Consider the following 23,938-nt stretch of genomic DNA (forward strand, 5'->3'; position numbering starts at 1 on the left):
CTCTCATGAGACCCCACCTGGGGTACTGCATCCAGCTGTAGAGTCCTCAACACAAGAAGGACATGGACCTGTTGGAACAGGTCCAGTGGAGGGCCACGAAGACGTTCATAGGGCTGGAGCAGCTATGCTATGAGGACAGGCTGAGATAGTTGGGGTTATTCAGCCTGCAGAAGAGAAGGCTCTGGGGAGACCTTATAGCAGCCTGCCAGTACCCAAAGGGGGCCTACAGGAAGGATGAGGAGGGACTCTTTATCAGGGAGTGTAATGATAGGATGAGGGGTAACGGTTTCAAACTGAAAGAGGGTAGATTTAGATTGGATATCAGAAAGAAATTCTTTACGGTAAGGGTGGTGAGGCACTGGAGCACGTTGCCAAGAGAAGTTGTGGATGCCCCATCCCTGGAAGTGTTCAAGGCCAGGCTGGATGAGGCTTTGAGCAGCCTGGTCTAGTGGGAGGTGTTCCTGCCCAGGGCAGGGGCGTTGGAACTAGATGATCTTTAAGGTCCCTTCCAACCCAAACCATTCTGTGATTCTGTGATTCTGTGAAATTTGGATTAATAATTTACGGATTTATTAACAAAATTTATTAATACAGTCCATCAGCCATACAATACATTCAGGATCAATATCAGCAACAAGGCAAATAAATAACAATACTAGAAACTGAAAAATTATTAGTAAAAACTTAGAGACCTCTAAACACCTTTCTGTAGCTAATTCCAAAACTTTTGAGTCCCACTCCAGTTACAGTGATGCTAGCATCCCCACTTCAAATAATTTATATGTGTGGTAAAGACCCTAGTTCACTTAAAAACACTTCTAGTCTGTGCTTTCACTTCATAGAAGCTCTTAAGAACAGTGGCTTCAGTGTGGGGGGAAGGGGAAAAGGGGTATGACTCCAAAGTGAGTGATCAACATCCCAAGTCTTTTGCTGGGAGAGGTATGATGGTAATGATAGTTTCTAATTTCTTGCTCCAGATTCAGCTTGTAATCATTTTTACATGTTGCTAACACATTCTGCACCTTGTTTTTTCTTCACTGATCTTCACATCCATGTTGCATCTGAATTTACTGTGTGCGAAATTTATGGCATTTTACATATGTTTACATGAGTAACGCATGAAGCAATTTCATGTAAGTGGAAATAAACCCTAACCATTTATTTATCTATCTGCATTCATGTAATCCATGAATTCTGATAACAAGACATGGATCAAAACCATTACTAGTTATAAGTACCTGTTCTACAAAAAAAAAACCAAAAAACCCATAAAAACAAAAACCAGCAAACAAAAAAACAACCAAACAAAAAAAGTCTATTCTGTTTCCAGGTCAAGGAAGAAAGCAAATCTGGGTGGAATCAGGGGAAGAAGTTTTTGGGTTCAAGTAATTTTACCTTCAAAAACAAGCACAAAGTAATCCACACTATAAATTGACAATATTTTGCAGAATAAAAGTCAAATGACATTTGAATGAGGAGTGAGATACTGAGATAAAAGACATTTAAATTTTTAAGTTCTCAGACTTATAAAAATTCAAATTCAATCACCTGCTTCCTTGAGTGGATTTCAAAAGACAAGCACCGTTGTTTCATAGGTAGCAAATGGACAAAGTTGCTAGGCTACTAATGCTATTTACATTGTCCAGTACCATACTACAAAAACACCAAAATCAATGAATGAGAAATATGCCATTAGGTCAGTTTTTCACTCTTCAGCCTGATACCTACTTGACACTCATATTATATAACTTGAAAGTAGCTTGTACATCTAGGTTCCTAAACAAATGAACAATGATTTCATTATTCTCTATGGAGGATAGGTGGGCATGGAAAGAGAGAAGGGAAAGAGAGAATCTGGAGAAGTATGGGCTGGTCAGCCTAACCTCAGTCCCTAGGAAGCTAATGGAGAAAAGCCTCCTGGAAGCCGTGTCCAAACACATGAAGGTTAAACAGGTGATTGGGAACAATCAGCACAGACTTACTAGGGGCAAATAGTGCCTGACCAGCCTGATTTCCTTTTATGTCAAGATGGATGCCTCAATGGATGAAGGGAGAGCAACTGAAGTCTTTTATCTTGACTTTAACAAGGCCTTTGATGTAGCCTGCCACAGTATCCTATAGCAGAATTGGTGAGACAGTCTGAATAAGTGGACAACACTGCAGGTGGGAAACCGTCAACACAAAATCCAAATGATATCTGTTTAATAGCAGGGTCCTAAAGGGTTGATACCTTTGTGGGTAATGTTTAGTGTCTTTATTAGCCACACGGACAATGGACTAGAGCGCACTTACAGCAAGCTCTTAGATGATACCGAACCAGAGGAACGGTTGATACACTGGAGGGTAGGACTGCTCTTCAGAGACACCTCAACAAGGTGGAGAAATGGGCTGACATGAGTGTAGAGTTCAACAGAGGAATTTGTAGAGTCCTGTACCTGGAGAGGAATAACCCAATGCATCAGTACATGCTGAAGTCAACTGGCAAGAAAGCAGCTTTTCAGAAAAGGACCTGGGAGCTGAACATGAACATGACCCAGGAGTTGCTCAGAGAGTGAAAAAGGCCAGCTGTATCCTGGGCAGTGTTAGCAACACTGTTGAAACAGTAGGTTCAGGAGAATGACCCTTTCCCTCTATTCAGCACTTGTGAATTTGCACCTGGAGTGCTGTGTTTATTTTTGGGCTCTCTATCACAAGTCAAATATTTATATACAGAAGTCAGTTGGTCAAGAGGCTGGAAAATGTGGCATACAAGGAGATGCTACAAGACCTGGGTGGCTTTAGTCTTGAGAAGAGAAGGCTAAGTGGGGAACTTATTGCTATTTTCTGTTACCTGATAAAGATGGTGCCAGATCTTCCTGAGGCACAGAGATGTGATATTGTGCAGTGGACACAAGCTGCAAGACTGGAAAGTTCTGATCAGATATAAGGAAAATTTCTTATCTTTGGAGGAGTCAAAAGATGGAACAGGTTGCCACAAGACACCATGGAATCTCAATTACTTGAGAAACACCCTGATCTAAGCTCGTCCTCCTTTTTCTAGTTTTTCTTATTGTTGTCATTTAACCCACAGCTTTTTTACTTGAGTAACTTAGTGTCCTGGTTCCGGTGGGGATAGGGTTAATTTTCCCTGGTATTCCATGCCATGTGAGCCACGCCCACCCTGAGCTGCCGGGGGAGGGGACAGGAAGTTGCTGCTTAAAAGCGGGCTGGGGCGTCCCGGGGCCGGCCGGTCGGGAGCGGCGGGGAGCGGCGGTTCCGTAATCGCGTTTGTATATTCCCCTACCCGTGTTGTTGTTGTTGTTTGCCTGTTCCCTCTGCTGTTCTGTTAAACTGCCTTTGTCCCAAACCAAGAGTCTTGCCTTTTCTTACGATCCTTCCTCTATTAGGAAGGCACGTGCGAGCGGCACGTGGTTCTTTGTTGCCATCTGAGGCTAAACCACGACAGTCCTTTTTGGCGCCCAACGTGGGGCACGAAGGGTTGAGATAACGACAGAATCCAACTAGAACGTGGAAAAAATGGCCAGTACTTTATCTCTACACTGACTCATGGATGGTGGCAAATGCTCTGTGGGGGTGGTTACAGCAGTGGAAGCAGGGCAATTGGCAGCGCAGAGGCAAACCCATCTGGGCTGCTGACCTATGGCAAGATATTGCTGCCCGGATAGAGAATCTGGTTGTGAAAGTACGCCATGTAGACGCCCACGTACCGAAGAATCGGGCCACGGAGGAACATCAGAACAACCAGCAGGTGGATCGGGCCGCCAGGATTGAAGTGGCTCAGGTGGATCTGGACTGGCAACGTAAGGGTGAACTATTCATAGCTCGGTGGGCCCATGACTCCTCAGGCCATCAAGGGAGAGATGCAACATATAGATGGGCTCGTGACCGAGGGGTGGACTTGACCATGGACGCTATTGCACAAGTCATCCATGAATGTGAGACATGCGCTGCGATCAAACAAGCCAAGCGTTTGAAGCCTCTTTGGTATGGAGGGCGATGGCTGAAATACAAATATGGGGAGGCCTGGCAGATTGATTATATCACACTGCCACAAACCCGTCAAGGCAAGCGCTATGTGCTCACAATGGTGGAAGCAACCACTGGATGGCTGGAAACATACCCTGTGCCCCATGCCACTGCCCGGAACACTATCCTGGGCCTTGAAAAGCAAGTCCTGTGGCGACATGGTACCCCAGAGAGAATTGAGTCGGACAACGGGACTCATTTCCGAAACAGCCTCATAGACACCTGGGCCAAAGAGCATGGTATCGAGTGGGTGTATCACATCCCCTATCACGCACCAGCCTCTGGGAAGATAGAACGATACAATGGACTGTTAAAAACTACACTGAGAGCAATGGGTGGTGGGACTTTCAAACACTGGGATACACATTTAGCAAAAGCTACCTGGCTAGTTAACACCAGGGGATCTAACAATCGGGCTGGCCCTGCCCAATCAAAACTTCCACGTACTGTAGAAGGGGATAAAGTCCCCGTAGTGCACATGAAGAATATGCTAGGGAAGACAGTCTGGGTTAGTCCTGCCTCAGGCAAAGGCAAACCCATCCGTGGGATTGCTTTTGCCCAAGGACCTGGGTGCACTTGGTGGGTGATGCGGCAGGATGGGGAAGTCCGATGTGTACCTTATGGGGATCTGATTTTGGGCGAGAATAGCCAATGAATCAGATTGTGTGCTGTTAATTGCTAAGTAACACTGTCATTGTATGTCCTCATTGCTATAATTACTATCAGTTGTACTACAAGTAAGGCACAGGGATGATGGGATAAGAACTGATCTCAACAGCTGGCGCCCAGCAGTTTCCTCAAGATCTACATCTTCAGCCCACGGACCGCGTGCATGAGCCACACCAGGTGCACCAGTCACAAGCTCCGAAAAATACAGCATGCAACAGACCAGCACCACCCAGCATCTCACCTGCCCTGAGAGACTGTTCTAACAGATGGAGCCCAAAGCCGTGGATTAAAAGAACTCAACGGACACTTTGGAGGGATGACCCATAAACTAAGGGCATTATATGTGTGTATATATATATATATAACAGGGGAAAGTGGTGGCAATTCATTGGAACCTGCTGGGCATGGCATAGATGGTATGGAATAAGGGGTGGATAATGTCCTGGTTCCGGTGGGGATAGGGTTAATTTTCCCTGGTATTCCATGCCATGTGAGCCACGCCCACCCTGAGCTGCCGGGGGAGGGGACAGGAAGTTGCTGCTTAAAAGCGGGCTGGGGCGTCCCGGGGCCGGCCGGTCGGGAGCGGCGGGGAGCGGCGGTTCCGTAATCGCGTTTGTATATTCCCCTACCCGTGTTGTTGTTGTTGTTTGCCTGTTCCCTCTGCTGTTCTGTTAAACTGCCTTTGTCCCAAACCAAGAGTCTTGCCTTTTCTTACGATCCTTCCTCTATTAGGAAGGCACGTGCGAGCGGCACGTGGTTCTTTGTTGCCATCTGAGGCTAAACCACGACACTTAGTCATTTTTATCTACTGAAGCCCAAGCAAAAAAATTCTCTACTCATAAGTGGAGAGAGAATCAAATTGCATTTGTGAACATTATTTATCTGGGGATGAGAGTAATAAAAGAAAAGGAAAAAGACATAATGTACAGGATCACCTTGTACTCTAAAGGAAAGTGCATCTTCAAAACCCACTGTTCCATATTCAGGAATGAATAGCCATTTAGGTGTCCCACAGCTAGTACGGTGCACTCTTGATCCCTTAAGAAGGATCCTGTGTTTGGACTACATTACCATTGTTAAAATAATTCTTTGATAAAATCAAGGTCTAAAATTCCAATGAGTCTGTTACCCAAACACTGAACTTATTTCTGTAGATTTTTTTATTCTCTGTTTTCCTTGTAACTGCAAAATATGTATTTCTCTCTAGTCCTTTCTGCTTACAGCTTTGTCTTCCACTCTGATCTGCTAAAATAACATGTCCCATTGATTTTAATAGGATGTGGGTCAGATCTAAGACATGATTGCATGTGTAAAATATCTATGTATCATCAAATCTATTAACACTAAAAGGTGTGAATAATTTTTGTTTAAATTTGCTTCATAGGTATTTTCCACAAACAAAACAATTTGCAAAGCAGAAGCATTGTGACTTAGTTGTACAAAATGTGTATGCTTTCTGCATATTGATAGCATATGAGTGACTACATGTAATACTCCTCCTATGGAGTAAGAGTCAAAAAGGAAGGAAGGAGATAAGAGGTTCTCATTTCAGATTAATATTTACAGTAATTCTCTTTTAATCATTCAAGATAGATAATATTAGCTTTCTTTATGCTTTTTCCCCCCCGTTTTTTTTTTTCCCGAGGTTAAATTTCTCTATTAAGGAACTCACTTTAAACTTGCATTTCTGTCCATTAGCTCCTCAATTTAGTAAGTGGTAAAATTTTATTTGTCATGTGGAGGGATTAAATAAACCCTACTTTTAGAAAATTAACAAAATAAATCCTGCTGGCTCAGGAAAAGAAAAAATCTAAATAAACCTCATAAAAATGACCAGTTTTTTATTGTGTGTTTTACTTAAGTCTAGTGAAACATCGTAAGTTCCATTACAAGTTTAATCTCACTAGCTAAAATGCCTAAAAGCTTGCCTTTTCTCAACATATTAAAAAAAAAAAAAGAATAAAATTCCCTCTCTTCCTAGATGAATATACCTTTCTGAAAGGTATTCTTTCTATAAAACATACTACATCAAACCAATTAATCTTGAAATGCTTCAGGACTTTTGTACTCTCTTCAATACACCCTTCCCATATGAAAATAAGGTTTCGAAATATTTTGACCGTTCATTCTGTGCAATATCCATTATCCAATTACTCATTTACAGTTGTTTGTCATGTTATAGTCATGTTCTCCTGCTATTAAATCAGAAATGCTTTCTTTTCTTCCTTCCCTGCCCCTGCGGAATATAGATACAGAGTCACAGAGTCACAAAACATCTGATATTGCTGTGGGTTTTTTGTGAGATATGAGTCTATAAAGCAATCTACAAATCCCGAGTCTGCAAACAGTTAAGTTGAGATGACTAGATAAAAGACATTTCATGTAGAGCAGGGCCATTTTGGTGGATAAAATTGTGTTTGTAGATAAAGAATAGCACCAAATAATTTAGTTTGTTAAAGGACCTCTGGAGGTCATCTGTATAAAAGTTAAACAGGAGCTTAAACTGCACAGCAGTTTGTGCACCACTTTGCATAGAATGGCACACAGGAGAGAGCCAGCAACTCACTTCACGAGAACTTATACTTCCTGGTGGTGATACAGCACAGGGCACACTCCCTGGAAGCCATTGCAGCCACTGTCCCTATAACACCAGCAGTCTTTACCCAGTAGGAGCCCTTGAGGATGAATGCAGCTGTGCAGGTCTGAGGCTGCAAGAACTCCTGGAGCTTCTTGCTGAACCCAGGGTCATTGTGTTCATTGACCAGGGTCAAAGCCTTCCTTCCTGCAGGATATGACTGCTCATGGTCTGTGTTGCCAATTAAAGGAGCTGTGGGAGGAGGCCAGCTGACTGCAGCGTCGGGGATGATAAGAAAGAAATTGACTGGATCTTCTCCAAACCCCTGCATCTTCAAAAGCCTGATCTCCAGCTGTACTGAGGGAGGGTTAGGCAGAGTCTGAGCTTTGGGAATGGAAATGAAAACTCCTGTGACAGTAAAGAGAGGAATTCTGTCACCAGGACGATGGCTTCTGCTCTACCTGCAGAGCCACAACTACAGAATAGAGTCAGTTTCCTGATTGCAGAAGAGGGCATCTGAGGTGCCTGGGCACGCAAGCCCAGATATTTTTCTCCTTGATCCTGCCAGTGAGTGGGGAATGGCTTCAGAAGGAGAGAAATTGCAAACAATTGGTTTTGCAGCAGGTGTCAGCAACAATGTTTTGGTTATTATAACCATGGGACCCTCTTTGATAATAAAGGTCTGCTTGAAAGAGACAGGATCCACCTGATCGAATTGGGGAAAAGCACCTTTGCCAACAAGCTGGCCAACATGTTAAGAACTTTAAACTAAGAATGACAAGGGAGGGAGAGGATCACAGAATCACAGAATCACAGAATCTTCATGGTTGGAAAGGACCCTTAAGATCATAGAGTCCAACAAAACAACCTACAATCTCTGCCACTAGAGCATGCCCTGAAGTGCCACATCTAGACGTTTCTTAAACACCTCTAGGGATGGTGACTCAACCACCTCCCTGGGCAGGCTGTTCCAGTGCCTCACCACTCTTTCACTAAAGTAATTCTTCCTAATATCTAACCTAAACCTCCCTTGTCGCAACTTCAGACCATTTCCTCTGGTCCTGTCATTATTCACTTGGGAGAAGAGGCCAACACCCACCTCTCTCCAACCTCCTTTCAGGTAGCTGTAGAGGGCAATGAGGTCTCCCGTCAGTCTCCTCTTCTCCAAGCTAAACATGCCCAGCTCCCTCAGCCTCTCCTCATATGACCTCATTTCCAGACCCCTCACCAGCCTGGTAGCTCTCCTCTGGACACGCTCCAGCACTTCAATGTCCCTCTTGTACAGTGGGGCCCAGAACTGAACACAGTACTCGAGGTGAGGCCTCACCAGTGCCGAGTACAGAGGCACGATCACTTCCCTGCTCCTGCTGGCCACGCTATTCCTGATACAAGCCAGAAAGCTGTTGGCCTTCTTGGCCACCTGGGCACACTGCTGGCTCATCTTAAGCTGGCCGTCCACCAGCACCCCCAGGTCCTTTTCTGCTGGGCAGCTTTCCAGCCACTCTTCCCCAAGCCTGTAGCGTTGCTTGGGGTTGTTGTAACTGAAATGCAGGACCCAGCACTTGGCCTTATTAAACCTCATACAGTTGGCCTTGGCCCATCGATCCAGCCTGTCCAGGTCCCTCTGTAGAGCCTTCCTACCCTCAAGCAGATCAACACTCCCACCTAGTTTGGTGTCGTCTGCAAACTTACTGAGGGTGCACTCATTCCCTCATCCAGATCATTCATAAAGTTATTAAACAAAACCAGCCCCAAAACTGAGCCCTGAGGCACACCACTGGTGACTGGCCGCCAAGAAGATTTCACTCCATTAATCACAACTCTCTGGGCACGGCCAGCCAGACAGTTTTTTACCCAGTGAAGAGTACACTTGTCTATGCCATGATTCGTCATCTTCTCCAGGAGAATGCTGTGGGGGACGGTGTCAAAGGCCTTACCAAAGTCCAGGTAGACAATATCCACAGCCTTCCCCGCATCCAGAAGGTGGGTCACATGGTCATAGAAAGAGATCAGGTTGGTTAAGCAGGACCTCCCCTTCTTAAACCCATGCTGGCTGGCCCTGATCCCTTGTCTGCCCTGCATTTGCTGTCAGAGCTCACCCAATATGATCCTCTCCATGATCTCCAAGATGACCAACAGTCAAGAGAGGACATGGTAGACCTGTATGTCAAGCAAAGAGTGAAAGGCAGCATGAACAGGAGGGACCTCATAATCAAAAAAATTAGGACTGAAAGGGGCCCAGTTTTAATGCATGCACACAAGTAAGTAAATGCCTACAGAAGAGCATTTTGGGCAAAACTCTCACACTTTTACTGGGAAACCAGCACCACAAAGCATCACTGTGAAGTACCTGCACACTAATGCACGCAGCCTGGGGAACAAAAAAGGAGAAACTGGAAGTCTGCATGAAGCTATACAACTACAACATCACAGAGATCATGGAGGCGTAGTGGGGCATCTGACATGACTGGAGCAGTGCAATGGATGGAGACAGACTTTTCAGGAAGGTCATGCTGGATAGGTGAGGAGAGGGAATTGCCCTTTATGTGAGACAGCAGAAGGAATGCATGGAGCTTTGCCTAGTGAGGGGTGGTGAGCCATCTGAGATCTTATGAGTCAGGACTGGCAAGCAGAGCAGCAGGGGTAATGTTGCAGGTATCTGCTGTAGACTGCGTAATCAGGAAGAAGTAGATGAGGCCTTCTCTGTACAACTAAAAGATGTTTCACAATCACAAGCCCTGGTCCCTACAGGTCATAACATCGTAACCAGCCTGAATTCTGGTGGAGGAACAACATAGAAAGACAAATGCAATTCAGGAGGTTTCAGGACTATTTTGACAACAGTTTCCTGTCACAGTGGTTGAGGAGCTGATGAGGGGACACATGCTGCTGGCCTAAAATTTACAAACAAGGAAACATTAGTTGAGCATGTGAAGGCTGGGGCCAGCCTTTGGGATCACATCATCACTGGACTTTAGGAGAGCAAATTTTGTTGTCTTCAGGAATTGCCTTTTAAGAGTCCAATGGAATATGGCCTTGGAAAAACAGAAAAGTCCAGATGAGTTATGAGATATTCAAGGATCACCTCCTCCATGTTCATGAATTTTCCATTCTGATGAGGATAAAATCAAGCAGAGCAGACAGGACACCTGTGTGAATAAACACGGGACTCCTAAAAAACACAAACATAAAAAAGAAGCACACAAGAGATAGAAGCAGGAAAAGATGAGACATGAGGGGTACAGAAACACTATCCAAACATAAAACAATAGGCTTAGAAAAGCCAAAGTCCACCTCGAATTGAATATGGTGAGATACATGTATGGTAGCAAGAAAGGCTTCTACAAGCCTTTCTCTACAGAGAAAGAAAGACTAGGGAAAATGTGGGCCCACTGCTGAATGAGACAGGGAACTTGGTGACAAAGGTAATGGAAATGGATGAGGTACTCAGTGACTTTACTGCTAAGACTTTACTTGATAAGTCTTAGTCTTTACTGATAAGACCAGCTTTCAGGAATCCCAGGTTAGGGATAGTGGATTTGATGGGTGGACTGTTCGGTGGATGAGAAATTGGTTGGATGGCCGCATGCAGAGGGTACTAGTCAATTGGAGATTAGTGTCAAGTGGTGTCCCTCAGGGACCCATATTGGGACCAGTACTGTTGAATACTTCATCAGTATGATGAATATCTTCATCAGTGACACAGTGAGATTGAGTGCACCCTCAGAAAGTTTGCAGATGACACAAAGGTTAGGCAGCTGTGCCATGTCTGAGGTGAGTCTCAGATCTAGCCAAACAGGAGCAATCCTCTGGGTGGGAGGGAGACTTGCAGTAGTGATCACAGAAAGCCCAGGTTACAGTGACCTCCCATTAACCTTCTAGTTGACTTTGTCTTTTCTGTCCAGTTATTGCTCTGGTACTTACATATTATACTTGTCTTTGTAGGTAATGCAGATCTAAACGTAAATTACCTTATTTATTATTATTATTATTATAAATACAATATTATTATTAATACAAATTATTATTACCTAAACCTAAATTACCTTATGTTCAAGGTAATTTCCTCATTTTCTGTGTTTGCAAAATCAAAATACTAATTTATTTGTTCAGAATTATGAACACAAGCCATTACCCAAAGAAATGGGCAGACATCTGAAAGGTAGTAGTCTAGGGACCTTTTTTAAGGATGCAAGAAAACATAGTGATAGTTCTGGATAATTTGTTCCTGCAGGCACAGGATTTCCTGCAGTAACATGCTAAACAAAGTTTAATGGTTAATCATCTGTATGACTTTAAATAACTAATCTAAAAAATGATCAAGTCTATTTTCCATGAATTAGCCTTCATGCTAAGAGAATTTATCATCCACAAGTCATAGTCTGTTTCACTTGTACATGCTGAATAGTCTCTGCACTTTGAGATTTCCTCCTGATTTCAATTCTAACCCCCATGAATAAGGGTGTCATAATCTGCCTTTACCAGTAAAGCATTTATTACCTGATAGGCAGATATTGTGATCAGAGGTGTCATTTGATGCATGCCCTGTCAAATAAGGATAAAAACTGTCAGAAATGTGTTAGTATTTTACACAAGCATCGTTTAGTGTAGATGAAAATAATCTGATGGATAAAATCCAGTCTTCTCTATGTACTTTCTGTGCCACTCCTTTGTGACTGTTTCTTTCCCCATAGGCTTGGGATTCTGTAGGACTTCAATTTATACTTACAGAAGCATTTGAGGAAGCCATACCAGGGATAAGAGACACAGTGTGCACCCTGAGAACTCTAAACAGCCTACAGAATGAAAGCTCCACAATCAAAAAAGCATTATTTTCTGTCTTCATTTATTAATTAGTCTCTTTATGCATATAATTCAGGGAAGCTGCATTGGTAGATTCAGCTTCCTTTCTGGCTCTTCTTATAGGTCTCTTTTTCTAGTTCAGATAAGCAATTACTTGTAAAACCTGCCTGTGCCAATTTGTCTGTAATGTATATAATATGGGAGATGGTTATGTTCTGTTTTTTAGAAGACATTTTGTATTTTAATTAAGGATCCACTTGAGGAAACCTTATTTATAATGGACAAAAAGTCAACATGGTGAATTACCAACACTCAGTATAAATATATTCAGTCTTTATTATCTATGATCCTTATATTAGTTATTTCATAGACTAGAGATTACCCCTCCCAGAAGCGAATCCTTATATGCAGAGTAAGTCACAACGTCTGTAATACAACTTTTCTTATAATGAAAACCACTATAAGACTTTCTCTTTCCATTTTCAGGTTCTTAATTTGTGGAATCACTGGCAGATTTATCTTATGGCTAATGAATAGCAGATCCACATAGAAGCTAGATTTACACAGGAAAAGATATAGTGTCCTCAAGACAGCAATAAATAATGCCACTTGACGGCCTCATTAAGAGCATGAAAAATGCTGAGGACCTTAAAATACAAGAAACTCAGAAAGAAACTAACAAAATGATCAGCATTTCTGTTATCATAACGTGTAAGACATGGACTAGATAAAAGGAGTGATCTCCAGCTTAATTTTTTTTTTTTTTTCTGGCATGTTTCTTCATTGAATTTCAGTTATTTTATGTTCACACATAAATATATTCAGGGAAATGTACATGATATTTACAAAAATGTTGGTTATATGAATATTTTTGCTTTGTAAACTCATTATAGTAATTCCCTTGGAATATATCTCCGAGTGCAGGTTGGTAAAAAGTGAAAACTACATACAGTTAATATATTACCAGAGACTTTTCAGTTAGCAAAGTTGTTGTCCTTGATGTATTGAAATTACAATAGCAACTGTTTATTCAAAATGTATACATTTATCATATTATCAAATGCTATATTTGTCCTAAAAATATGTTTACCTTGTTTAATTCTAAATAGCAATATCTTCCCTTTTATTATGAACTTAATAAAAATGTCATGTAAGTAGTTTTATTTAAAATCTTGGTGACTTTGTACGACCTCAATAAATACTCTCATTTATTATTGCAATGATGTTAAAAATGCAAAAATGCCATCTCAGAATTTCTAAATTTTTTCCTTCTCATTAGACTTGAAAATATCTATCCTGACTTTGTCCAGCTTTCCAAGGCCAAAATGTTTACAATTGCACCAAATTTTCTTAATCTATGCCTGTCCCCATCCTCTTTTAGAAAGGCAGGCTAATTTAGTTTCAAATGCTTTTTGAATAAAAATTTAACCCATCTGAAACATCCCACGTTAGAGAAGAGACAGATAATGTGTCTGGAACGCTTGAATTTTCTGTGGTTTATGCCTCCATAAACATAAAAGCTGTAAAAGCACGTTCATAAAAATCACCCAAGTGTTTACTTTGAAAAGCCTTTAAACAAATAGAAGTAGTTATACTGACACAATATATTCAACGCTTCCAAAGGCTCTCTCTGTGTATAGTGCATAGTCATGTATTGTCACACTACAATGTACCAGGTTTATTATTTCAACTGTCTTTGGCAATGAGATTTAATGTAAAGGGCAGCCGTGTGCATACAAACTCAGCAGCAACAGAATGAAAGTGAATGACTCACTTATTTCAATTTCAAACATGCATGATGCTATACCGCAGAAGACAACTAAAGCAACTGAGGCAGCATTTCAGTCAGAACTACATATCAGACATTCCTCCCCAGAATCTTCCTTCTTGGGCCTCCCATTAATCTTTTCATAGTTAACTAAATAGTTCAGAAGCATTTCATTTTATGTTTGTTGACCTAGGAAAGTCTACACCGTCGTCCAATCTAGAAGGCCAGCTCTTCATTAAATGTGAAATGAGATACTCATTTAATGAATCTTTAGCTCGTATTTGATGACTGACAGTAAATCTGTGGTATGTTCTCTTTCTGAATCCCTTAATAGGTTTACAGAGAGTTAACTCTGACTTTGGTCTTCCATTAACAGCAAGACTTTGCTGGTTGGAATGTTCTGCTTGTTTAATTATTTAGTGGCTCAGTAGCACAGACAGCTTCTACAAAAGCCAAATGATCATACGCAGCAACAAATGAACACCATAATCTTAACAAGATTATCATAATAAAGAGTCATCAGAGAAATTAAAATTATCTGCTTTAATTATGAAATTATAACCCCATTAACTCCTCTGCATGAAAAGCAGGAATTGGGGAATAACAAAGAGGAACCCAGAGATGGCTATTACAAACTTGATAACAAATTAAAGAGGGGGTGAAAGAGATTTGCTGTGTGAGCTCAGATATTTCAGGTAATTTATTTTGCAGCATATGTTTCCTATAGATTAGGCTTTACAAAATGAGACCACAGGAACTGTGGGTTCTTTTCCTTGTCTTGACTTTTTTTTGCCTTTTTCCCCTATATTGTTATGTTTGCCAGCCTAAGACAAGCTCAGCTGAAAGCTACAAACTTAAAAGCAGACCCTTATTTAAATATGCCTAAAGCTGTGAATTAATTATGCCCTAAATAAGTTATTAGAACAATATTGCCACTAATGCATTATTTATGGCTACTTGTTGAAAAGTTTGTAACAGCAAAAGCACTGAAGTGACGTTTCTAAGGACATTAACACGAAAACGAGGTGAATTTGAAAAGAAAAATACTCAATGAGCAAGCTCTTATCGAAGTAGTCTTCAATAATGCATGTGCTAGTCACTTTTTTTTTTTTACTTCTACTGTACACATGTAATATCCAGAGGACTACCTTAATATTTCTTTATGTTAGTTTGCATGAAAAATAAATAAATAGATAAAACAACAACAGGTCTCCTCAGAGTACATTTATAATTTAGGAAAAATATTTAGTATCATTCTTATCTCATATTGTAAAATATATTTTCATGATAAATTATATTAGAAATAATCAATGTAATATTTTTTTTAGTAAGGGGTATTGTCCCTTAATTTAAATTTGACACAGTTCTCTATATCTTTACTAAATTAAACTTTAGAATATTAAATAAGTCAATGCATTCTTTTTAGTGAAATATATAATTTCACTTTTATATAGCTAAAATATGTCCTTGACACAGTAGTACATAAAGACTGTCTTAATCAAAATTATTACTGAAATCAGGTATAACACATTCATTGTTGAATAGCTGACTTACTTTCAGAAAAGACTGAAAATAGCCATGAGATCAAGTTATAACTCAAAGAAGTCAACATAAATTGTCAGAGCTTATTTTGGAATATTCATATACATGGAAAAAAAAAAAAAGGCTACTTTAAGAAGCTTTTAGTAGTCCATTATCCACAATATATATGCTAATTATTCTTAATTCACAAGGACATGAACAGAATTTCAAAAATTTACATTGCTCATGAGAAAGTGCCTTTTTTTCTTGTACATTAGTTGATTTCTATGGGCTTTTGCCTGCTTGTTCCAAATAACTAGGATTTACTGGATAACAATCAGCATGTGGGTAGTTACTTCACTGTTGAAATATGTCCTCTGAAGAGGAAGTAAAAAATGTTTCTAGTTATTGTTTGCCAGGATTTCTTTCTGGTTGTGTATTCTTCTCAGATATATCTAATATACGGGCATGTTCTGAAAATCCTAAACAGACTTTGACAGCTCTCAGAAGAGCTCCCTAGGTCAGAGCATTACAAACATGGTAGATTTGTATTCACTGTTGTTTCACAATAGCGCAGTTTCTGCAAGTGTGTTTTCATGAGTATCTGCACAGGTGTTTTCAATATTAGCCATATAACCACTCGATAAAGGCTATAAAAATTAACTTCATTCATCTGCTACAAAATTACTTGTAGATAAAAGTTAAGTCGTTATTCATCTCAGCTGAAGCTAAAAATATAGGCCACATTTTTTTTCTCTGTGTTGTAGTATTGTTTTGTTGGTGTTCCAATGATATGCCAATGTAAAGATTCAGTAGTCGAGGCAGGATGCTGTGAAGACTACTTATATATTCTAGACTAGTTGGTCTATTTTGCTCAAAGGGAGATCTGACATGTTGGTCTCACTTGTTCTTGAGGATTTTATTTCTAACTTGTGTTTTATAATGAAAGACATCTACTTTCGATGGGTTCCACAAGGAAGCTCATGGGAAGAACATACTAAACAAGTATGCTTTTGTGAGTTCCCATCCTCGCTCCTCAATCCAGTGCTGTAGTATGCATGAAACTAAGAACTTCATTAATTTGGCAGAGAAGCTTCATACTGCACACATGTAATTTTAAGTTAGGTCTGTCTGTCATTCCAGAAGGCTTATCTGAATTTACAGACATAAAATTATCTTGGCAGTCCAGATCATAGGTAAACATGAAAAATAAAGAACTTGGAAGAAAGTATCAATGACCAGTTTAAAATAGCTTATTTTAAATAGACTAAATCTTAATGAAAATACAATTATGGTAGAAATTTATTATCTACATCTTTGAAGAGTTATTGTCTTTCTCCAACCACAAGTTCATACTTGCCATTATTCCTAGGTATCACTCTTAAATTGTCCATTTCATAATAAAACGTGTTAAATTTATATGCAGTTTGAATCTGAAAGTTTCTCTTTCTTTGTGTTCAGGTATTTTAAATGATGTCCTGCATTTACATTGCAGATTGGGCAAGAAGTATTGGTATAAAACTGAGTGAATGTTGGCTAGATAATAAACACAAACACAAACACCTTTCTACTTGAAAGATAGTGGAGTAATGTGCTTCCATGAAGAGGAAAAGCTAAATATCTGATTCTGAATAAGATTCTGGATTAACAGGAATTGGCATCAACCAGAATGTTTTCTGATGGTTCTGAAGCCATGTTTTCTATGATCCCCCATGGAATTCTTCTGTGGTTAGGTAATTTAAGTTATTATAAATAGAGGCCAATTTGGTTTGAAAATTGTATTTGGAGGAAGAACTGTAAATACATTGGAGAACAGCATTAAAATTCACATAACAAAGAGAAGAAATATTCTGGAGAGAGTGATTAAAATTTTGTCAGGAAAAAGGCAAGTTTCCACCTTTGTTGAGATCTGATTACTAAAGGTCTTGCAGAGTCTATGACACTGACTGTTCTCAGGAACAGATCAAAAAATGTTGGAATACTGATGTAGATAGTTCATTTTGAGTAGAGTCATCAAGGTAGAATCAGCAATCTCTTCAACACCATGTCATTGAATCTTAGAATAATTTCTGTTGGAAGGTATTCTAGATGTCATGGATCAAACCCCACTCAAAGCAAGGCCAACATAGGCCAGGTTCCTCAGCCGACATAGGTCAGGTAGCTTAGGGTCTTGTCCAGCCCCATTCTGAATATCTTCAGTCATGAATAGTCCACAGCCTCCCTGGGCAGCCTGTTCCAGTGTCTGGCCAATCTCACCCTGGGTGAAAAAAAAATTAAAAAAAAGTTTCTTTATATCTATTAGAAATTCCCCTTGATACAACTTGTCTCCTAACCCATCACTGTGAATTGCTAAGATCGGTGTCATCTTTATATTCTCCAATTAGGTAGTTGTAGATAGCAATAATATCTCCCTTCAGTCTTCTCAAGGCTGAACAGAGACAGCTGTCACAACTTCTCCTCATACATCGTGTGCTCCATCCCCTTGAGTTTCAGTACTCCGTTGGACTCATTCCACTTTGTACTGGAGAGCCCCAAACTCTACATGGTGTTAGACACAACACTCCAAATGCAATTGCACACGTGCCAAATGGAAGTATCCAGGTGAATCCCTGGAAAATAAGTTTAATCTTCTCCTAAGGCACAAGTCCATGCATTTCCTTTTCACAAGCAAGTATTCTTGGGTTACACAATGTGGAGCTTAAGCAGGTGAATGTATTGAACATTCTTACTTTTTTAAGGATCTCGGGAAAAACCACTGACTTTTAGCTAGAGTAGACTTGTATTATCAGCCTTTATAGTTCTTATGACAGTCCACAGAGAGACAGCCCCAGGACTGCAGGTCTTTTTCCACAGAGCTCTCTCCAGTAGGTCAGCCCCTAACCTGTACTGATGCATGGGGTTATTCCTCCCCAGGTGCAGGACCCTACACTTGCTCTTGTCGAATTTTATAAGGTTCCTCTCTGTCCAACCCTTCAGCCTGTTCAGGTCTCGCTGTATGGTGGCACAGCCTTCTGGTGTGTCAGCCACCCCTCCCAGTTTTGTGTCATTGGCAAACTTGCTGAGGGTGCACTCTATCCCTTCATCCAGGTCATTGATAAATATATTCATAGAATCATAGAATTGTCAGGCTTGGAAGGGACCTTAAAGATCATCTAGTTCCAACCCCCCTGCCATGGGCAGGGACAACTCCCACTAGATCAGGTTGAACTGGACTGCACCCAGTACTGACCCCTGGGGAACACCACTCATCACTGAACTCCAACTAGACTCTGAGCCACTAATCACAACCCTCTGAGCTCTGTCTTTCAACCAGTTTTCAATCCACGCCACTGTCCATTCATCTAACCCGCACTTCCTAAGCTTACCTAGATGTTGCAATAGATTTTAAAAGTGATATAAATTAAATAAATACTAGAAAGCTGGTGAACAGGAAGCCTAAGAGACTTCAACAACTGTAACTGTGAGAAGTAAACGCAAGTACTGTGAAAAACAAACATGGGTAGCATGACTGAAACAAAATAAGGAGGTAAGTGGCAAGTACATCTACTGAACTGCCACAAATAGCGATTATGTCATAATGATCAAAAGGCAAGTTGACAAACGTAAGAAAAAATGCAGCACTGAAGTAAAAAAAGTAAATGATCCTGATGGAAACTCAAAACCAGACCTGGGTTTCAGAGCAAATTGTAGCAATAGCAGAAGCATCAGCTGTATTGCATAAAAGCATTCTTGCCAGTAGGCAGGATAGCACACAAGTGGGAGATTAAAAGAAAATGGAACAGGAAATCCTTCAAAACACAGGCTATAGAAGTATAAGGGAATGATAAGGTATAGAAATGTGTGACTCATAACAGCAAAACACATATGACAGGTCATGGCATGACTATGACTGTTTCCTTGCAGTGTTGCCTTCCCCAGTGATTTTTTTTTAGTCTACAGCAATTATATACAACCAATTAATTTTTTTACAGTAGTGAAATGTTATCTGAGCTTTCAAATGGTCCATCATTATTCATTCAAAAAACCCATCATGAAACAGGATGCCAAACAAGAGATTATGTTTGTCTTCAGTAAACTTCATAGCAGCCCACACATGCATGCACACAATTTATAACATCTGCAGTACAGGAAAATCTGGATTGTTTATTTTAGGTTTCCAACTAAAAGCCTGAGCATCAGTAGAATGATGCAAACAAACCACGTAAAGTGTTTACACTCCTCACAGAGTCAATGGAGAGAGATAAACACTTTTATAGAATAAACAGAAAACCAGTAGTAAGATAGGCCTCTGCCTAAAGCTAGCAAAAGGAAACCCCATCTATGACAGCATGTCTGATTTCTTGCTACTCCACAGCCTGGACTTCTGGATCCATTTAGGATATAAAATCTGTTATTTTCCTCTAAGAGTATATAGGCTTAGTTATTTTTAAGACAGACAAATTAGAGGAGACCAGATTTTACCTAAAAACCTAGCAGTAAGACTACTCATAAAGGCAATTAAAGATCTAGATTTCACCTTTGTTCCCAGACAGAGGCTGGTGAGGCTTGGTCTTACATGTTTATATCCTGAAAGATTTCTCTACTTGTCCAGGCCCTGAGGACACTTACAGGCTTCATAGTCCCTGTCCAAGCTCCCCTGGTGCCTCACTCCATCCTGCCCATGGTCCAGGACACCATTTCAGCCCAGCCCAGGGCCATCAGGCCCTGTCCCAGTGTCGCTGTGCGAGTGCTAGTCTCCATCCCTGTCTCTGGCTCTGCCTTCTGGATGGATCTATATTATAGACCTATCCCTGGCCCTGACTCCTTTTATTTCTGACTGGGCACCCAGGACTCTGGGCCTGGTGCACCGCTTACTGTGGCAAGGTTGTTAGTGGACTCTGTTACCAGCCCCTGGGTCCGACATCTGTGTTCAGTTCCTGTGGGATTGTGGCCCATCAGTAGAAGCACTCCTTGCACTGGAGCCCCTCTTGGCTCCTCCTGTTTTTGGATCAGCCCCATTCTTGCTGCTGCCTGACAACTAGTCATTATACTGTAGATGAGTCTGAAAAGTGTCTGTCTCTTGTGGATGATGATGTGTACGACTTTCTGTCAAATTGTCACACTATTTCACAGCAGTCGCCTGGACCCACCATTGTCTGCATTACATCTTTTCCCTGGCTTCATTCTGAAGAAAACGCTTTAGTTTTCTTCAAGAGAAACTATGGCACAGTCAACAGCACAATGCATATCAGCATCTATTTAAGAGGGATAACCTTACCTCTACGTTGTATGGGATACATCAACACAATTCTTAGCTGGACAAGACACGGAATGATAAAATACAGCCTGTGTTTACTCTGTCCCAGGCTTGTCCCGTCTTGAGCAATGTGGATGCCTTTTGAATGTAGATTACCTTTGAGCCAATATGGTGGGTTTATGGCCCATAAACATAATTATTATTTTTAATGTTTCTCATTGGTTGTTTTTTACCCTTCATTGTGTCTTCAGTGTTGTGAATACTGTGATGCAGCCCTGAGGGGCTGTAAACAGTTTTTACAGCATGAAAAAATAGATGTATTACATGCCTTGGGATCTGATGTTAGGGTTTGTGGAGGTATTAGAAGTTACAGTGCTCTGTGAGGTAGATCTGACAATTGTAAAGGGTAGAGGAAATTAATTTGCTATGGTGACATTCATATCAACTTTTCAAAGTGATCTCTGGAGTTAACTACTTCCAAATTCACACCGCTGGTTTTCTTTCAGCAGAATTAGTTCACTGTAAAAGAAAAACAAAACAAAACAAAACAGTCCTGTAGAAAATTATCATTCATACAGATTACAATAAGAATATATGCATTTATAACTGAACCGTTCTACGATTCTATAAGGCAGACAAACCCAAGACAAGTGCCCAGGTAACTGGGTTCTTTCACAGTGAAGAGGTATCCTTTACAGTGTACAGCAGAGATGGTTTAGAGATGCAGGGGCATGACACAGAGCTCAGAGGAGCGTTGTGCAAGGTTGTTGTAGTTACTCTGCCTCAGCGGTTGGTTGCCTGAGTACAATGGACTTAGGCCATGCTATGGTTGTTGGCATAATGAATGGTGAATATCTACTGAAAATTAGAAAGATACACTAAAATAGCAAACAGCTCCCAAATGAGTCACACATGGAAGAATTTCTCCAAACTCTATGTATGCGGTTTAAATGTTTTTTTCCATGAGCTAGACACCTAGCCCACCCTTTATAGTCGTGTAAGGCAAGTAGACGTTTTTAGATACCTGGTCTCATCCCTACTTTTAGACGAGATAAATTCTGTCTTAAAAACATCTTTCTATCACAACAAAGGAGCTTAGAGTAATCACGTGAGCTGTAGATACTGACATGTGTAATATGGACTCCACCTAAAATGCACATTTCAGTTTATTTTTCAAGTTTGGTAAGAACTTAAACTTAATGACTTAACACAACATGGTTGTTAATATTGACCTGATCTCAGAAAAAAGACAACTTTCATCGTATATAGAATTAGTCAGCAATTTCCCCTCTCCAGCTGCAAGTCTAGCTAAAAGTGCAATTTCCCAAAAAATATTCCAAAATTCTATGCAAAATCACAGAGCCTTGTTTTTCTGAAGGAATCTTTTGTCTTTCAAACATTTTTCTCAGATTTTGTATGTAATAGAGAACAATGAAATAAACTGTGCATATGTCTGATATCAGCATTTCTAACTTTTTAAGTATTAATCCCCAGACATTAGATTCAAAGTGTAATTTACCATTTTCCTTTCTTAAACACTGTCTCTTTCTGGTAAACATGGCAAACTATTTCATTAGAAAAAAAAAATAATCTAGAATTCACTCCAGGTAGAAGTTATCATTGTGTGTGTAAACCCATAGAAGGACACATTTGCTGAATGTAAATTACACTTCCTGAGGCCTTTAAGAGTTTTAGCAATCCTAAATGATCAGAGAAGCTTTCAAGTTTCCTGATAAGTAATAAATATCTGTTCCCTTCTCCCTTCTTTCCTTGCACAGATAATGGAACATACTGTAGTCACTTTTGGATTAAAATGACTGTTACTTCCAATGAGAGTAGAATTGTTATAGGGTTTATTAGACACTGCAGTTTTGAGCTTCTTAATACCTTTTAATTATAAGACTCATCCTGCTTACTGATTGAAAAAGTAGACATTAAGAAAGTGATTCTCATTTACGCTCAGGCTTCTTTAGTTTATTTTGGTCATGTAATGGGAACTAGCTTCTTAAAGCCCCACCCAAACCTTCATACTTTTTCTTGTTGAATCACTGCTTCCATTATCATGTGCTTTTACATTCAGTTTGAATACACATTTAGCATATTTGATATTAATCTGAGCTCTTTCATTAATTCACATAATTAGTATATGATTTAAAAATCCAAAGAAAAACTGAGATACTATGAACATTTAGGAAAAACTATCATTGAAACTGAATTTCGTCTGTGGCTTTTAAGTGATACATTGATCATTAATACTTTGTAATGTCTAATTTGACAAAATATTTTAAGTTAACCAATAATTTCAATGAAAAAATATAAATCAGTCAAAATTTAACAGTTACACCAAATAATTTGATTCAAATCAGGACAGCATACTCACCTTCTAGTTAGAGAAACATTCTGGTAATTTTCTTCAGTTTTTGCATGGAAACATCTTTCCGTCCTTCCAAATATAAAACTATGATTCTAACCACCTGACACCTCAATGAAAGTTTCTCTAGTGCTATACATTAAGCCAGAGGCAAAGTTTATTTACAAGCTGGGTAAACATATGTTGTCAACTGAAATTCCCTAGTCCCTATTTAATACGTTCAAAAGGAATTAAAATATTAATAACAGCTATGAAGAGTAGTAACAAACAAATTAATGACATTGTAAACAAGCATTTTTCTGGGCTGGAAAAGGGTGATATTTTAGGATTTATGAATTTTTTTTCCCCTCTATTTCTAACATTTTGAGAAGTTACAATATATTTTCTACTTGTACAACCTAAGAAACAGGTAGCTACAATCCTATTATACAGAGATTTAGCTCAGATGTGAATCTTTATTTTTTCCCCAGTCTCAACACCTGTGTACAGAAGAGGAAAAAAAAAAAAGTCACTGGTACAGGGTTGGAAACTTCCAATATAATAAAGTAATAATGGGGATTTAACAGCAGACATATCTGACTACGTCTAGAACACAGTAGAAAACTTGACAGTGCCCCTTTGAAACATGATTTTATATTCATATATAGTACAACACAGCTTCTGCCTCATCTGTGTGCCTGTCCCCTTTACATGAAACCTAGGAAATCCTCTGGTGTGGAAAGATGGGCCTGATTTTCATCCTGATCTGAAATCAACTATCATACCTGAGAACTAAGAAACTTTTCTGAATTTCCTAATTTTGAAAGTCTTCTTGAATTCTTTCTTGAACTTCTCACTTGGAAAGAGGTTCCAGAGTGTCTCTTGAGTTGAATTTTTCACTCAAACCATTCATTTGACAATAAAGTTAAAACATTTTTGAAGTTACTAAATTTTTCATACAAGAATGTTTTACTTTAGCCAGTCCTGGTA

Source organism: Chroicocephalus ridibundus, chromosome 1 (genome assembly GCF_963924245.1).
Source record: "Chroicocephalus ridibundus chromosome 1, bChrRid1.1, whole genome shotgun sequence".
Lineage (NCBI taxonomy): Eukaryota > Metazoa > Chordata > Aves > Charadriiformes > Laridae > Chroicocephalus > Chroicocephalus ridibundus.